The sequence below is a fragment of the Jaculus jaculus genome, chromosome 5 (assembly GCF_020740685.1).
Source record: "Jaculus jaculus isolate mJacJac1 chromosome 5, mJacJac1.mat.Y.cur, whole genome shotgun sequence".
NCBI lineage: Eukaryota > Metazoa > Chordata > Mammalia > Rodentia > Dipodidae > Jaculus > Jaculus jaculus.
The window spans coordinates 4,604,872-4,620,326 of record NC_059106.1 but is presented as its reverse complement, the minus strand read 5'-3'; the positions used below and the strand labels follow the sequence as shown (position 1 = coordinate 4,620,326).

Genomic DNA, 15,455 nt, shown 5'->3' with positions numbered 1-15,455 from the left:
TAAGTGGCCCTGGAGGTGGGGAGATGTCATCTGAAAGCATTGCAGGAAACGTGGTGGAAATGTGGTGATCAGAGCGTAGGTTCATCCCTTAGAACTGATGGACACAAATGATGGAAACTTCATCTGATATATAAATAATCATGGCTTACCCAATAGAAATATTTCCTTGGAAGAGAAGGAATGCCGAGCTTGAGCACTCAGGAGAATTTAAAATAACCAATAATCAATTTCCCATGTGGAAACTATAATGCAATCAGTAAATTTTTCTCTGTCTTTTAAGAACAATTATCTTTCAATCTAATAGTTTAGGCAGCATTCTCATAGTATCATATTTCTTGTTTCTTGCCAATTCAGCCAACATATTTGGATCATATATGAACAGAGAAGTGAAAGACAACAGATATAATCTATAACCTTAATCCTTGAGCAATTTACTGTCTAGTTAGGAAGATAAGATTTAAATGTGAATTGAAAATATTTGGAAAAATACATCTGTGCTGAATATGTACAGATTTTTCTTGTCATTAGTCCTTAAATATAGCATAGCATCTATTTACATATAATTTATATTTATCTAATATTATAAGAAATCTAAGAATGACATAAAGTGTACAAGGGAAGTTTATAGCTTACATGCATATACTATACCATCTTATAGAGGGAACTTGAGCATCTATAGACTTGGGGGGATTATGGGAGGTCCTGGAACCATTCTCTAAGAGTGGATACCAGAGGCCAATTGTGTACCTTTCTTTGTATTTACATATCTCGTCTATCCACCTACCTATGTATATCCATCTGTGTATCTATGGTCTATCTATGAGAGAGAGAGATTCATTTTAAAATGTGGATTCATGCAATTGTAGAGGCATGGTGAGCTCAAAATCTGTTAGAAATTTGCTAGCCAACTGTACAGAATGCTAATAGATTTCATGTTACAAGGTAAGAAGATAAAGGGAAATAAAATAAATATAATCATAGTAAAATAAGGAAGAAATTCTCATGACAATTATAATCTTATTTGCTGTTACTGTGCACATGGTCATAACTGGTATTTTAATCTTTCACCACTACCCACTCCATATTTCTGTAACAAGCACGTCACTTGGTTGTGGTTTACCTGGTGGATGACTTGAACCTCCATTCTTAAAGGGTTTAGAGCATTAGTAGTTCTTCCTAGTTTGTGTTGCATATTTCCATTACTTTTTTATTCATTTCTCTCTCTCTCTATCTCTCTCTCTCTCTCTGTGTGTGTGTATGTGTGTGTGTGTGTTTGTGTATGACAGAGAAAGAGAGGGAGAAAATGGTCATGCTAGGGTCTCTTGCCACTGCACATGCCACTTTGTGCATCTGGCTTTATGTAGGTACTGGGCAATCTAACCTAAGCTGGTAGGCTTGGCAAGCAAGTACCTTTAACTTCTAAGCCATCTCCCCATCACATTTCCATTAATTCTTGATAATAATCTGGTAATGCTAAGAGACAATTTAAGGAATCTCCTTTAGTCCACACATAGGTTTCTCTCTCTAGTAGCATCTAGTGGCTCTTTGATGGTCAGCATCAATCTTAAACTATATAAACCCACCTGCAAAATGTTGTGAACATTAATGTGTAAATCATATGCTGAGAGCTACCACATGCCTCTTTAAATTTTACTTGAAATAAGCTCCATGGTTGCCCAATGCATAATTGGCATGCTTTAGAGAGAACAGAGATTGGGGAAGTAAATGGCCTCGAACAAAGTGTAGAATTTCTTGTTATGCTGTGAGCTTCCTGACCAGCAGGATAAGAACGACCAGCAAACAAAGATCCTTCTCGATCACACTTTATTGGAGAGCCTCTTGGTTAACAGGAAAGTTGATGGCGAGGGGCCGGGGCGCAGGAGTGTAGCTGCTCTTATAGGGTGTAATACTACTAGGCACCTACGGATTGGCCACCACCTGCTCCCCCATCACCCAGGGCCACGGGATAGGCCCAGGATGCATTACATCATGTGCACGCGCAGCATCAAGCAAGACCGTCGCCAGGATATGACCAAGTAGGGGGTTGTTCGTCACCACTCTCAGCAGGAAGTCAGCGCCATCTTGTAATGGCGTCTGTAGCCGCTCCCTGCATTGTTATGTACCCAGCATTACATTAAGAAGCACCAAGAGAAATGGTGTCGGGAAAAATCATGTCGGTTTATAATTGTATGGTGTTCAGAACAGTGTTCTAACCCAAGGAAACTGTGGGGACACTGAGTGAAAAAGGTGTGAAAGACAGTGACTTACAAATCTTATCTATGCATCCTACCTATAGACATAAAGTGAACCTGAATAATTTACATTAGCTGTTAACAGTGGTCAGTTCTGGATGGTAGGACGGGGGTTATTTTCAATGTGTTATGTATTCTGCATGGATCAGTATCATTGTTACACCATCAAAGGCCCTGTTTAATACTTTGCACAACTCAGTTTTGTTCTTTATGGTGTATAATAGTTGAACATATATACATTTAAAAATATTTGGGGGCTGGAGAGATGGCTTAGCAGCTAAGGCTTTTGCCTGCAAAGCTTAAGGACTCAGGTTCGATTCCCCAGAACCCACATAAGCCAGAAGCACAAGGTGGCATATGTGTCTGGAGTTCATTTGTAATGGCTAGAGGCCTTGGCATGCCCATTCTCTCTCTCTCCCTCTCAAATAAATAAATAGATATAAAAAGGGTTATTTATTGTTATTTATTTGTGAGGGGGGCACTAGGAGTATACACATGCAAGGGCCTCCTGTGCTTCAAACAAATTCCCGATGCATGTGCCACATTGTACATATGGCTTTACATGAGTCCTTGGAATCAAACTCAGGATAGCAGGATTTGCAAACAAGAGCCTTTAGCTGTGAGTCAGCTTGCCAGCCAGAACATATAGATTTGGCAACTACTTCCTGCAACACCAGTCTTGCTTACCTTCAGCAAGTTACTAAGCAACTTGATGACTTGGTAACAATTTCCTTGGATTATCATAAAGATTAAGTGAATTACTATTTTGAAATCTATCATCTACCTATCTCTATCTAGTGCTTAACTTGTAGTAACTACTAGGTAAATATTGGCTAGTCTTATTGATATAGAAATAACCTTGATTAGCAATTAATCATAAATGAAAAGAAATGGAATTAAGGACAAGTACTTCATCTATATATGAGTAAAGATATTATACAATATGGTTCTTTTATGTCTAGCTAATCATGTTAATAAATTTGTCATAAATTGAAACAAAGGAGTCCTTACTGGTGAATGACCCATCTTGTACTCTGACTTGCTATCACAGAAGGAACTTTGAGGGTGTGGCATTGACATATAAATATGCTATTATAATCCAGGTATTTATGTGCCATGTGAAGTCTGGATTTTTTTTTAAAGAACCATTGAACACTTTTTAAACATGAGTAGAGACAAGAGCGATTCTTAGAGGACCATTGCATGTCAGAGTGCAAGTACCTTACACTAAAGCTGTGTAGTATCATGGCATGAATACAGAGACATTGATGATTACTGAGTTGTGGAGGAAGAGAAAGGAGAGGAGCAGGTGAATGACTGAACATGAGTTGTAAAGGGGAGTGAGGAGCCACGACTGGCCTTCAGGTTCTAGCTCCCATGACTAGGTAGCTAACTGCTCTACTTAAGGATGCAAGCAATATAGGTGGGGCTGGAGAGATGGCTTAGCAGTTAAGGCATTTGCCAGCAAAGCCAAAGGACACTGGTTCAATTCCCCAGGACTCACATTAGCCAGATGCACCAGGGGGCACATGTATCTGGAGTTTGTTTGCAGTGGCTGGAAACCCTGTTGTGCTCCCTCTCTCTCTCTCTCTCTCTCTCTCTCTCTCTCTCTTTCTCTCTCCCTCTTACTCTGACAAATAAATAAATAAAAATAAGGGGAAAGTGTCAGGGGGGAGAGAGGGAATTACCATGGGATATTTTTTTTATAATCATGAAAAATGTTAATAAAAATTTAAAAATTAAAAAAATAAATAAAAATAAAAAATAATTAAAAAATAAGATATTAAAAAAAGAAATGTAGGTGGAGAAATAATGAGTAAAGCCTGAACTGAACAAGGGAGAGACAAAGTCAGTTTGTTCATCATTATGTGTTCAATGCCCAACCCAGTACCAGGCTTAAAGTTGGCACCCAACAGTCATTTATCATGAATGAATGAATGAATGGTGAATACCAGAGGACAATCTGGACTGCGTAGATACCGACATTCCCGCAGAATAGCCAAGCTGCAGTGGCAGCCAGTCAGCTCAGTATTCATGCGTGGGGCTTAGGGTCAAGATGTGAGTGGACATGTGGTAACGCTGGCTCTCTGGCACCTCAGTCTTGAGCTATGTGCTCAAGGAGTCATGAGAAGCAAAGGAAAAAAACACGATGCTTGAGATACTGGACTCTTAAGAATGAGCGGACAAACAGAAACAAAGCAGAGCCACTTACAAGTGAGGAGGAACGGCCCAGAGTTGTCAGGGAAACTACAGGGGTTCTTTCACAAAAAAATAATAATAATAAAGGAAGAATGTTTAAGTAAGAGAAATTGGCCAAATGTGTCAGAATTAAAGTGTCTTCCTTGTACAACAGCCTCTTATTCACAAAATACGGTTTTCCCACAAATGTTTTCACAAACACAGCACGAAGTCTCAGAAAACAATACCTTGAGTTTGGCAAAGTCACAAATAATTTTACTACTCTTGGTGTGTATCACATTGTAGACATAGCAATTAATGCTAGGATTTTAGGATTTATTGCATCTGAGCTTTAAGCTTGATGAAAAATTGAAACTATATCTCTTCTATTAACACCTTACATAATTCATCACCTTAGGAACTTCTTTTAATGAGTAAGAGTTTCATGCATTAGTAATTTGTGGCTCTGGATTACACTTAGGTAACATATCACTATAAAAATAGAAACTCAGCACAATTTTATTAACTGTGATATCGAGTCATAAGCAAGTTTCATCCTGAATATCTCTCTCTGTAAGAATGAGAAGTAGCATTTCACTCATGCCACTTTGACTACTCAATCCAGTGATTTTTATGAGACTATGGTCTTGTAATACTCCGTTGGCTTCTTTCAGTTCTATGGACTACTGTTTTGACAGTAACAATGTAAATTGTTTCCTACTGATTAGTACCGTCTGTGGGATGTAAAACAGGACAGTGGATATTAAGTTGTGAATAAGTAGATCTATTTATGCTGAACTTTCCTTTCTTACTGATTTTTTAATGTCTCTATTTCATATGTACAGACTTCATCTGGAAACAATTGGGCCTTCAAGTACATAAAATTATACCACTGTTGCAAAAAAAATGATTAACATTTGTGTTTGGGGGAAAATAATTTTATACTATACTATAGAATTACAAATATTTAGAAGTGTTGAAGCTAAGAAGCCTAGAAGTCTCTAGGTTATTTTCCATACTTCAAAATCTTTAATTTGTTTTGCTTTTTAAATTTTATCCTAACTTTTACTTTGAAATACCATGTAACTTCCAGAAATATTGACAAAAATATAGAGTACAGAGGGTTTGCACGCACTTTTCACCTAGGTTGTCTGAATTTTTCACATCCCGTGAAGGTATAGTAAAATTATATAAGCTTTCCATTGTTCTAGTTTTTTTATTTTGAAGAGTAAAGTTTTTTTCATGTGAATTTGACTCATTTTTTTATAACATTCCTAAATATTATCTTTTTTGATAGTGTAAATGGTTTAGTTTTTCTTCTACCATTTTGGAGAAACAGGGTTAGTTTTATATTACTATAACACATGCTTGAGATAATCAGCTTATAAAGAGGAAAAAAGTTGCTTGGTTCACTGTTGCATTAGACTTGTGGTGAGGTGGGCTTCATAACAGCAACACTTGGCAGAAAGACTTCTTACCTCAGGGCCCAGTGCAAAAGGGAGAGACAAGAAAAGGAAGATACCAGGACCCCGTAATCCCTTATCGGAGCATTGCCCTAATGTCTTGAAAACCTCTGATGAAGACCTCAGTTCTTTTTAAGAAACATGTTTCATTTATTTATGAGAGAGTGAGAGAATAGGCACACCAAGGGCCTACAACCACTGCAAAAAATCTCCAGACAATATGTGATACCTTGTACCTCTGGCTTTATGTGGGTTCTGGGGAATTGAACCCCAGTCCTTTATCTTTGTCGGCAAGTGCCTTAATCACTAAGCCATCTCTCCAGCCCAAGACCTCAATTATTAAAGATTTCACAAACTTCCCAGAGCAGCATGTTGTGAGACTAAAGCTTTAACTGGTGGGATTTTCAGGAGAACACTCCAGTTCCAAAGTATAGCAACTATTCTGTTCTACAATAGATTTGTCATTATGAGCATTGTTTAAATTTGTATATTAATACTATATCCTGTTACCACACAGAATTCTCTTATTATTTGAGTTCACTTTACTATTTATTCTCTAGGACAGTAAGTGAGGAAGTAAAGCCTGGTGAGCTGAATTTTGTTTGTCAAATAAAGTTTTATTGGAACACAGTGATGTACATTTGTACATTATCTTTGACTACTTTTGTGTTACAATGGTATATCTGGGTAGTTGTCACAGAGACTAAATGTATTAGTTACTATTTGGTCACTGTGAGACAAATAGCAGACAGAACAGTTGAAGGGGAAAAAGATTTATTTTGATTCATGGTTTTGGAGAGTTCCACCTGTGACTGGTGGACAGAACATGATGGTAGTGTGTCCATGTGGCAAAGGGAACTTTTCACTTCATGTTGAATAGGAGGTAAAGGGTAGATACTGGCCCTCTGATGGCTTCCATTTTCTCTTCTTATTCTGTTTGAGCCCCACCAGCCCACGTGATTGTGCCATTCACATTCAGGGTGTATGTTCCTCTGTCATCTAATCTTCTCTGGAAATACCCTCCCATCACACCAAAAGCTGTTCCTACCAGCTTCCTGGTGATTTTAAATCTAGTCAAGTCGGCATTGAAGATTAACCACTTACTGAATATTCCACCAAACCCACAGTACTTGGTATTCAGATCTTTACAGAAAAACTTGCTGAACTCCATTTGAGAGTATTCTAGATAAAGTATTGTTTCATTGCAATTTCTCATTCTTTATGTGTATTTGTCTAATTTCACTGGCTAACTTCGTAGTATTACAGTGATAGTAATGGGCATAGTCTCTTTGCTTGATTCCTGATTTCAGTAGAAATGTTTTAGTGTTTATATATGAAGTAAAATAATGGCTTTATGTCTAAAATAAACATATTTGTATCCTATTAAAAAGCATTCATCAGTTTGTATTTTTAAAGTTTTTTTTTTAATTTAAGAATCAATGTTGAGTTTTTTCAAAGGCTTGTAGACTATTTCTGGAGACCATGCTCCTTATGCTCCACTACGGTGCCCCTCCTGCTGTTGAGACAGTGGTTGGTTTTCATACTTTTCCAGATGCCGAAACAGCCTTACAGTCCCAGCATACTATTTTCTTATTGCATTGTAGGACTTTGTTTGCTAGCATACTGTTTAGTAATTTTTAATGATATTCATGAACTATTTTGATTTATAGTTTTCTTTTTTTGATTTTCCTTCTTTAAATTAAATTATTTTTTCAATTTTTAATTTTTATTTACTTGAGAGAGAGAGCAAGAGAGAATGGGCATGCTAGGGCCTACAGGAACTGCAAACGAACTCCAGAATCATGTGCCACCTTGTGTATCTGGCTTATGTGAGTCCTAGGGAATCAAACCTGGGTCCTTCGGCTTTGCAGGCCAGCGCCTTAACCACTAAGCAATCTCTCCAGCCCTAGTTAATTTATTTGCAAGCAAAGAGATATATATATATATATATGCATATATATACATAAATAGGTAGGTAGGTAGGTAGGTAGATAGATAGATAGATAGATAGATAGATAGATAGATAGATGGAGATAGATATAGATAGATAGATAGATAGATAGATAGATAGATAGATAGATAGATAGATAGAATGGGCACACCTGGGTGTCCAGCCACTGCTAATGAACAACAAATTCATGAGCCATTTTGTGCTTCTGGCTTTATATGGATACTGGGGAATTGAACTGGGGTCATTAGGCTTTTCAGGAAAGTGCCTTAAATGATGAACCATTTCTCCAGCCCCCTTTGATTTTGTTTTACTTAATTTTTTTTGTCAAATCTAGCTAACAATGTTATTCTTTTTCAAATGAACTGGGACATGTTCTTTCATTTCTTGTACTCTGGAGTGCTTTATTGGGCAAGGGCATGATCTGGGCTTTGAAGGGTTGGTAGAATCCTGCTGCACAAGCATAGAGGCCTTCTCACATGTGAGTCTTTCAGAGATTTCTGATATTCTGTGGAAACGTGCCTGTCTATGATTTCTGTTCTGATGGGTTGATTTTAATGATCTGAATTTTCCTAAGGGAAATTACCAACTTCACTTGGTCTTTCAAATTTACATGAATAGTGGTATAAAAAGCAATCTTTTGGTGGAAGGCAAGTGCTTTATTCTTCTTTTATTGAAAAATAAAGTTTTATTCAAATTTATTATATAAATTGTCAGACCATTCCTCCCCCACCCCCAGAAAAAAGTGAGAAGACAAGGAGAGCTTTTCCCCTCACAAACCAAAGATATATCTTCATGATTGATTCAGTCTCCGATGTTCTTTGCTACAAAATGGCTGCCATACATGATTCAAAACATGCTGAAATCCTGATAGTCTATGTTTTCTATTACATCAAGATAACTTTAACATTTAATGGTCTGTTTTCAAATATAGGTACTTGCTGTAAATTTTGTGTTCTTCAGAAGATAATCAGGTCAAAGTGGTTTTATTGATAGTCTATCATCTCTAGGATCCTAAGAAATTTAGTTTAACATTTACTTAAATGATACAATAATTTCCAACAATTTATCCTATAAAATATTTTCCTTCCTCCTCATTGTAAAACAAATATTTGTGGAGCTGATTGTTACATGGTTCAGAGTTATATGACCAGGAAATGAAAGACTTTTATAAAAATATATCCCAGAGGATAGAATTAAACCTTACCATGGAATCTGTAACTCTAAATTTCCCTAAATTTTCTGTGTTCTGTGGTTTCAATATAATTATATTCCATTTACTTAGTTTTTCAATATTTTTGTGTTGAGTTTATTTGTTCTTTCTTTGAAAAAATAGTGAAGCTATGCTTGTTTGTATACAGAGGGGATTTAATCTCTTTGTGGCTTCGCAGCTATTCCTTTTGCCATAAACTCCAGTGCTTATGACCTTTCAGAGTTTATACAAGAGACAGAATATATGTCTTACGTGTTTATATCAATAACAATATTGTTCTTAATTCACATTTTCTTTCTTTTTCATCTGCATGCTTTTTAAAGCATGTAGATTTAATTAGCTGAGTGCCATGGAAAACTTTTTTCCTTCCAGATAGGTCACAGACAACAGGCCAAAGTACAAATTACACAAAAACCAGTTTTGGTGAACCAGTGAGTTTACTGGGGTCACTTACCGAGCAAGGTGAAGAGCTGCTTATGGGGGCGCACTACCTGAGAGATCGCACCCCTATCCTGGATGATGTCTGCCCCCCAGCCACTTTGACTCAAAGCATGCACCTGCACAGGTGATGGCTCGCATCACGGGGCCACTGCCCAACCTGCAGGCGGAGGTCAGGAGGCTGCCTAACGTGCATGCAGCATCTCGTTTCCAAGCAGTTGTTTTCCCTTCAGCCTTTTCCCATACTTGTTGACTTCCTGAGTCTCCAGCTCCTCTTCCCTCCCTCCAGGAAGGAATGTTTCAATTTCTAATTAACTTTGGTTGAAATCTTCCCTTAATCATTCCTATAACCTTGGGGAGTGGTAATGTGACATTTAAGTTTCTGGTCTCCCAGACTTGACTTCCTGAATCAGAGTCTCTACTTAGAGAAACTTGTTATACATCACTGAGGTACAAAAATAAAAAGTGAAAAATAATCATTTGCTCTTCCAAATCTGTTTTTATTTATTTATTTATTTATTTATTTATTTATTTATTTATTTATTTATTAGAGATAGAAAGAGGGGGAGAGAGAGAGAACCAGGGCCTCCAGCCACTGCAAATGAACTCCAGAAGCATGTGCCACCTTGTACATCTGGCTTACGTGCCAGATGGGGAATCAAACCTGGATCCTTCGGATTTTCAGGCAAGCACCTTATCCCCTAAGCCATTTCTACAGCCCCCAAATCTCAATTTTAAACAGTCCTTAGGCATTTGTAATTTAGGATTGTGTAGACTTTGTTTTTCCACATTAAACATCTGCTCCATGTGTTTATGTTAACAGCTGGAGAAATGAGTACTTGGTGCTGTTTTCTGTGTGAGGGAACACGTGTCTGTACACAGTGAGACTAAAATGGTAAGCTTCGGGCTTACGAAGTGCGCTACCGCCTGCCGGAACATGCACCAGGCGAGCGAGCGCACTAGTAACTTGCGGGAACGGGAAGACCTGTGTTCCAGCTACCCAAGCAAAGAAGCAGTCAGACATTGCCACTAGCCGGAGTTGCCTCACTGTATCACAGGCCCCCACAGGAGAACCGACCATAACCTTCCATTTTCTCTTTCTTGTTTCATGTTTACAACTTTTTATTGAAGAAATCAAGTCTATAAGCTATAGTTCGGCATCTGAATTGTATGAGAATGGAAGCATACAGGATATGGTCCTTTTTTCCCCTCTGATGGGCTGCTTGTACATTTGTTCAGTTTGATAAGTTTTGATGACTGTACACATCCATATAACTACCAGACAAAGGTGGACATGGAGCATCTACTTCACCCTGACACATTCACACCCGATACTTTCCACCTAATCATGGTTCAAAACTTAAGAAAACACTTTGATTTCTGACAATATAGATGAGTGCTTCATATTCTTGGTTTAGAACTCTATTATGGAGTATTCATTTGATTATTTGAAAAGTCCAAACAATCCACAAAAACGGTCATAGAAATGTATAGTCCCACCATAACCAAAACATAGTGTTGCCAGTTTTATTTTATTGATTAGTCTGATAGGATGAAATGACATACAACTGCATATTTCATTGTCGTTTTCCCCAATAATTAGTGATATTAAATTTTCATATTCTTATTGCCCACACATACACTCTTCTCATAGTCATGCACTTCTCCAGTTTTAATCGAATTTTCTTTATAACTTGAAGAAGTCCTTCCCATGCTCCACATACTCAGCTGTCCTCCATGCAGCACTGTGGCATACCCTGCTCTTATTAGGTACTAAGGCTGCCTTTTGATAGAGACTTTTAATTTGATGAAGTCCCATTTTTCGTTTTTGTATTATGGTCAGTGGATTTTACAGCTTACCACTGAGCAAGATTTTAAAGTATGAAATGAAAGGGGGCAAAGTTAACTTTTAATAAAATATCAAGTTACTGCATTATCATTTGTGGAAAATACTATTTCCTCTTTAACTTGGTACCTTGGTTGAAATGTAACTGGTTATAAGTGAGTAGATCTATTAATGAACACTATCTTTTCCGTTTTTTCTTTCTTGATTTTGAAATAAGTTTTGAAATAAGGAGTATGAATCTCAGCTTTTTGTGATCTTGGGACTACTTTAGATTTGTATTTCTATATAATTTTTAAAAACATTATATTTTAATAAGTATTATTAAAATAAATAGAGAAGGGGCTGGAGAGATGACTTAGTGGTTAAGACACTTGTCTGCAAAGCCTCAGGACCCATGTTCGACTCGCCAGATCCCATGTAAGCCAGATGCACAAAGGTGAGGCAAACACAAGGTCACACATGCCACTAGGTGGCACAAGCATCTGGTGGTTGATTTCAGTGGCTGAGGCCCTTATGTGCCAATTCTCTCTCTCCAAAATAAAAATAAAAATTTAAAATTGCAAAATAAAAAATGAATAGATAAGGATTGGGCAGATAGCTTAGAGTGTAAAGTGCTCACCTTGCAAGCATGAGGACATGAATCCCATCCCCATAACCAGGTAAAATCTGGGCACGGTGGCTTGTGTCTGTAATCCCAGTGCTGAGGAAGCAAGATAGGAGGGTCTTTGGAGTTTGCTTGCTAGATACTGTAGCCTAATTTGTGAGCTCCAAGCCAATGAGAGACCCTGTATCAAAGGTGGTGGATGTTATTGCTGAGGAACAGACCCAATGTCATCCTTCGTTCCATAAGCAGACACACACATGCATGCACACCTGTACACAACATGTGTGTGTGTATTCATGCTTTGTCTTCAGGTTTGGTCTCCCATATCCTTTCCAGAATAATGCAAGAAACACCAAGGATCTTTGGAGCTGAAGTCTTTTTAAACTAGTTTCCAAAGAGATGATCATGATCATCATGTTTTTCTTTATACCAACTATCATTCAGTCAGGATCTGTGGATTTCAGTTGCACCATGCAGGGCTGTAGTTTAAGACTGTTGTGTCCTTTGAGCCACTTAATGTTATTCTTCCCTCCATGTTTAGGTTAACCTGTACTCTTGTCAAGCAGTAGTATTTATCAATGCAATTTTCAGTAAATACTGTGAATTTTTCAGAAAACATACAAAATTGTGATTTCAAAACAGATACATTGGTTTGTACCAGGAAACAATTGGACAGTTTTACCATGCTCACATATGGGAACAAATTATTCATGTCTATGGCCCCGATGGGCAAGGAAGCCAGCCAGACTTCTTAATAACCCTGGCAAATGTTAGTAAAACAAAAGATACTGAGGAACATAATGAGCAGATGCATCTTTTTGATTATTTTTATTGTTTTGGAGTTTTATTTTATTTGGTTGGTAGGTAGATTATTTTAAGACAGTGTCTTGTATCCCAAGGTGGCCTTGACTCTTTGTGTAGCTGAGAAAGATCTTGAACTCCTGATCTTCCTGCTTCTACATCCCAAGTGCTGAGATTATGGGCATGCACTACCATACCAGATTTTCTTTTTGATTTTAAAAATTTATTTATTTACTTGAGAGAGAGAGAGAAAGAAAGAAAGAAAGAGAGAGGCAGACAGAGAGAGAATGGGTGTGTTATGGCCTCCAGCCACTGCAAGCAAACTCCAGACACATGTGCCTTGCACCTTGTACATCTGGCTTACATGGGTCCTGAGGAATTGAACCTGGGTCCTTTGGCTTTGCAGGCAAGCACCTTAACCACTAAGTCATCTCTCTGGCTCTTAATTTTTGGAATAGTCAGAATATGAACCTCTAGTCATCTTCCCAGAGTTGTTATTCTGCTTACCAGGCAGTTCGAATTCCGTGATTAAGTTTGAAGATTCTGGAACATGAAGTTTGGGTTTGTCTTTATAATTGTCAAACTGTGGATGTAGAATTCTCGAAATGTAAATGGGAGGAGCCTACACAGTGCTAGAAATGAATTCAAAGCAAGATGGCAATTAAACTAAAGAGCTTATACAAAAGGGGGTAGACCTACGGAAAAAGGGCAGTTGTTTAAATTAATATCATGTGTAAGGCCATCATTGTGTTGGCAAAAAGCAACAAAGTTGTAAAGAAATTCTGTAATACACACTCTGTCTAGAGACAACTTCAAATAAAAATATTATTGGTTAGATTTAGAAGTTAAGCATGTGCTTTACAAGTATGAGGTTTAAGAAGGAATGTATTTGTGTTGGGAAAGATTTTTCCAGACTTACTGAAAAGGGAATCTTATTTCAGACCTACTTAACCAATAGTCACCGGCTGTGGTAGGTAGCGGCCCTGTGCATTATGGGCAATTAAAGGTCCCTGCTGTCAGTGGTGGTGCAAAGTATTTGGGGAAATGAGCACGCCCATGTGACTCCAAGGCCACGCAGCGTGCTGTGAATGCCAGAAAAGAAGACAGTACGACTTTTAAAGAGGCATAACAAAACAGGAAGCTGCAGGATTTGTGAAAAGGGTTTCATTTGTTTAGGGTATTTTCATTTACTTATTTGCATGCACATGCATGTGTGTGGGCGGTGCGCCTTGGCCTCTTGCCGCAACAAACGGCCTCCAGACCCATGTTCCACTTGTTGCATCGGCTTCATGTGGTACTAAAGAATTGAACCCTGGCCAAGAGGCTTTGCAAGCAAATGCCTTTTGTCACGGAGCCATCACCCAGCCCTGTTCATTTGTTTTGAGACAGGTCTTAGTATTATAACCCAGGCTGACCTTGAATTCAAGATCCTGTTTCAGCCTCTCTAGTGCTGGGGTTGCCAAGAGATTTTCTTAGGGACTGAAATTGATAGATTGTTTGAGGAACTGTGGCGATCTCATGGGCATCTCTGGAGATGGGGAGAATCATTTCATGCTGTTGTAACTGACCTCAACGGAAGGAATGTATTCTAAAAAGACACTTGCGCCATTTCCTTTGGCTAGCTGACTATCAAAACAATGAGCCCAAAGAAATTGGAATCTCACTGGGACACTCATGCTATAAGAGGAAAACTCCGTAGCCTGATGTCAGTCACAGGGTGCACTTGTCTCTCCAGACATGAAGAGCATGCGTTGCTGACAACCTTGTCCGACCACCTTGCAGGAGAGACTGGCACCTGGACAGTGTGGGTGGGCCATGCCTTTGCCAGGATGGAGTCGGGCACTCACTTAACTTTATTTGTAAATAAAATTCACAAATATTCTTATACTTAAACTCAGACTTGTGAATATGGGACGGGGAACACTCCAAATTGTGGCGTCAGGGCTAGGGGATGGCTCAGCAGTTAAAGCCACTCACCTGAACATTGTGGAGTCAGGCTGGAGTGACTCGGCATAAAGCAGCTCACCTGAACATTGTGGAGTCAGGAGCTGGAGTGACTCGGCAGTTAAAGCAGCTCACCTGAACATTGTGGAGTCAGGCTGGAGTGACTCGGCAGTTAAAGCAGCTCACCTGAACATTGTGGAGTCAGGCTGGAGTGACTCGGCAGTTAAAGCAGCTCACCTGAACATTGTGGAGTCAGGGGCTGGAGTGACTCAGCAGTTAAAGCAGCTCACCTGAACATTGTGGAGTCAGGGGCTGGAGTGACTCGGCAGTTAAAGCAGCTCACCTGAACATTGTGGAGTCAGGGGCTGGAGTGACTCGGCAGTTAAAGCAGCTCACCTGAACATTGTGGAGTCAGGGGCTGGAGTGACTCGGCAGTTAAAGCAGCTCACCTGAACATTGTGGAGTCAGGGGCTGGAGTGACTCGGCAGTTAAAGCAGCTCACCTGAACATTGTGGAGTCAGGCTGGAGTGACTCGGCAGTTAAAGCAGCTCACCTGAACATTGTGGAGTCAGGGCCTGGAGTGACTCGGCATAAAGCAGCTCACCTGAACATTGTGGAGTCAGGCTGGAGTGACTCGGCAGTTAAAGCAGCTCACCTGAACATTGTGGAGTCAGGCTGGAGTGACTCGGCAGTTAAAGCAGCTCACCTGAACATTGTGGAGTCAGGCTGGAGTGACTCGGCAGTTAAAGCAGCTCACCTGAACATTGT

General features: G+C 39.0%; 1 protein-coding gene across 1 annotated transcript in view; it reads left to right on the top strand.

Moving 5' to 3' along the window:
• The window catches only part of Odad2 (outer dynein arm docking complex subunit 2), a 161,647-nt gene that overhangs the window by 67,028 nt on the left and 79,164 nt on the right, over positions 1 to 15,455 (top strand). The gene's annotated exons all lie outside the window — the stretch shown is intronic.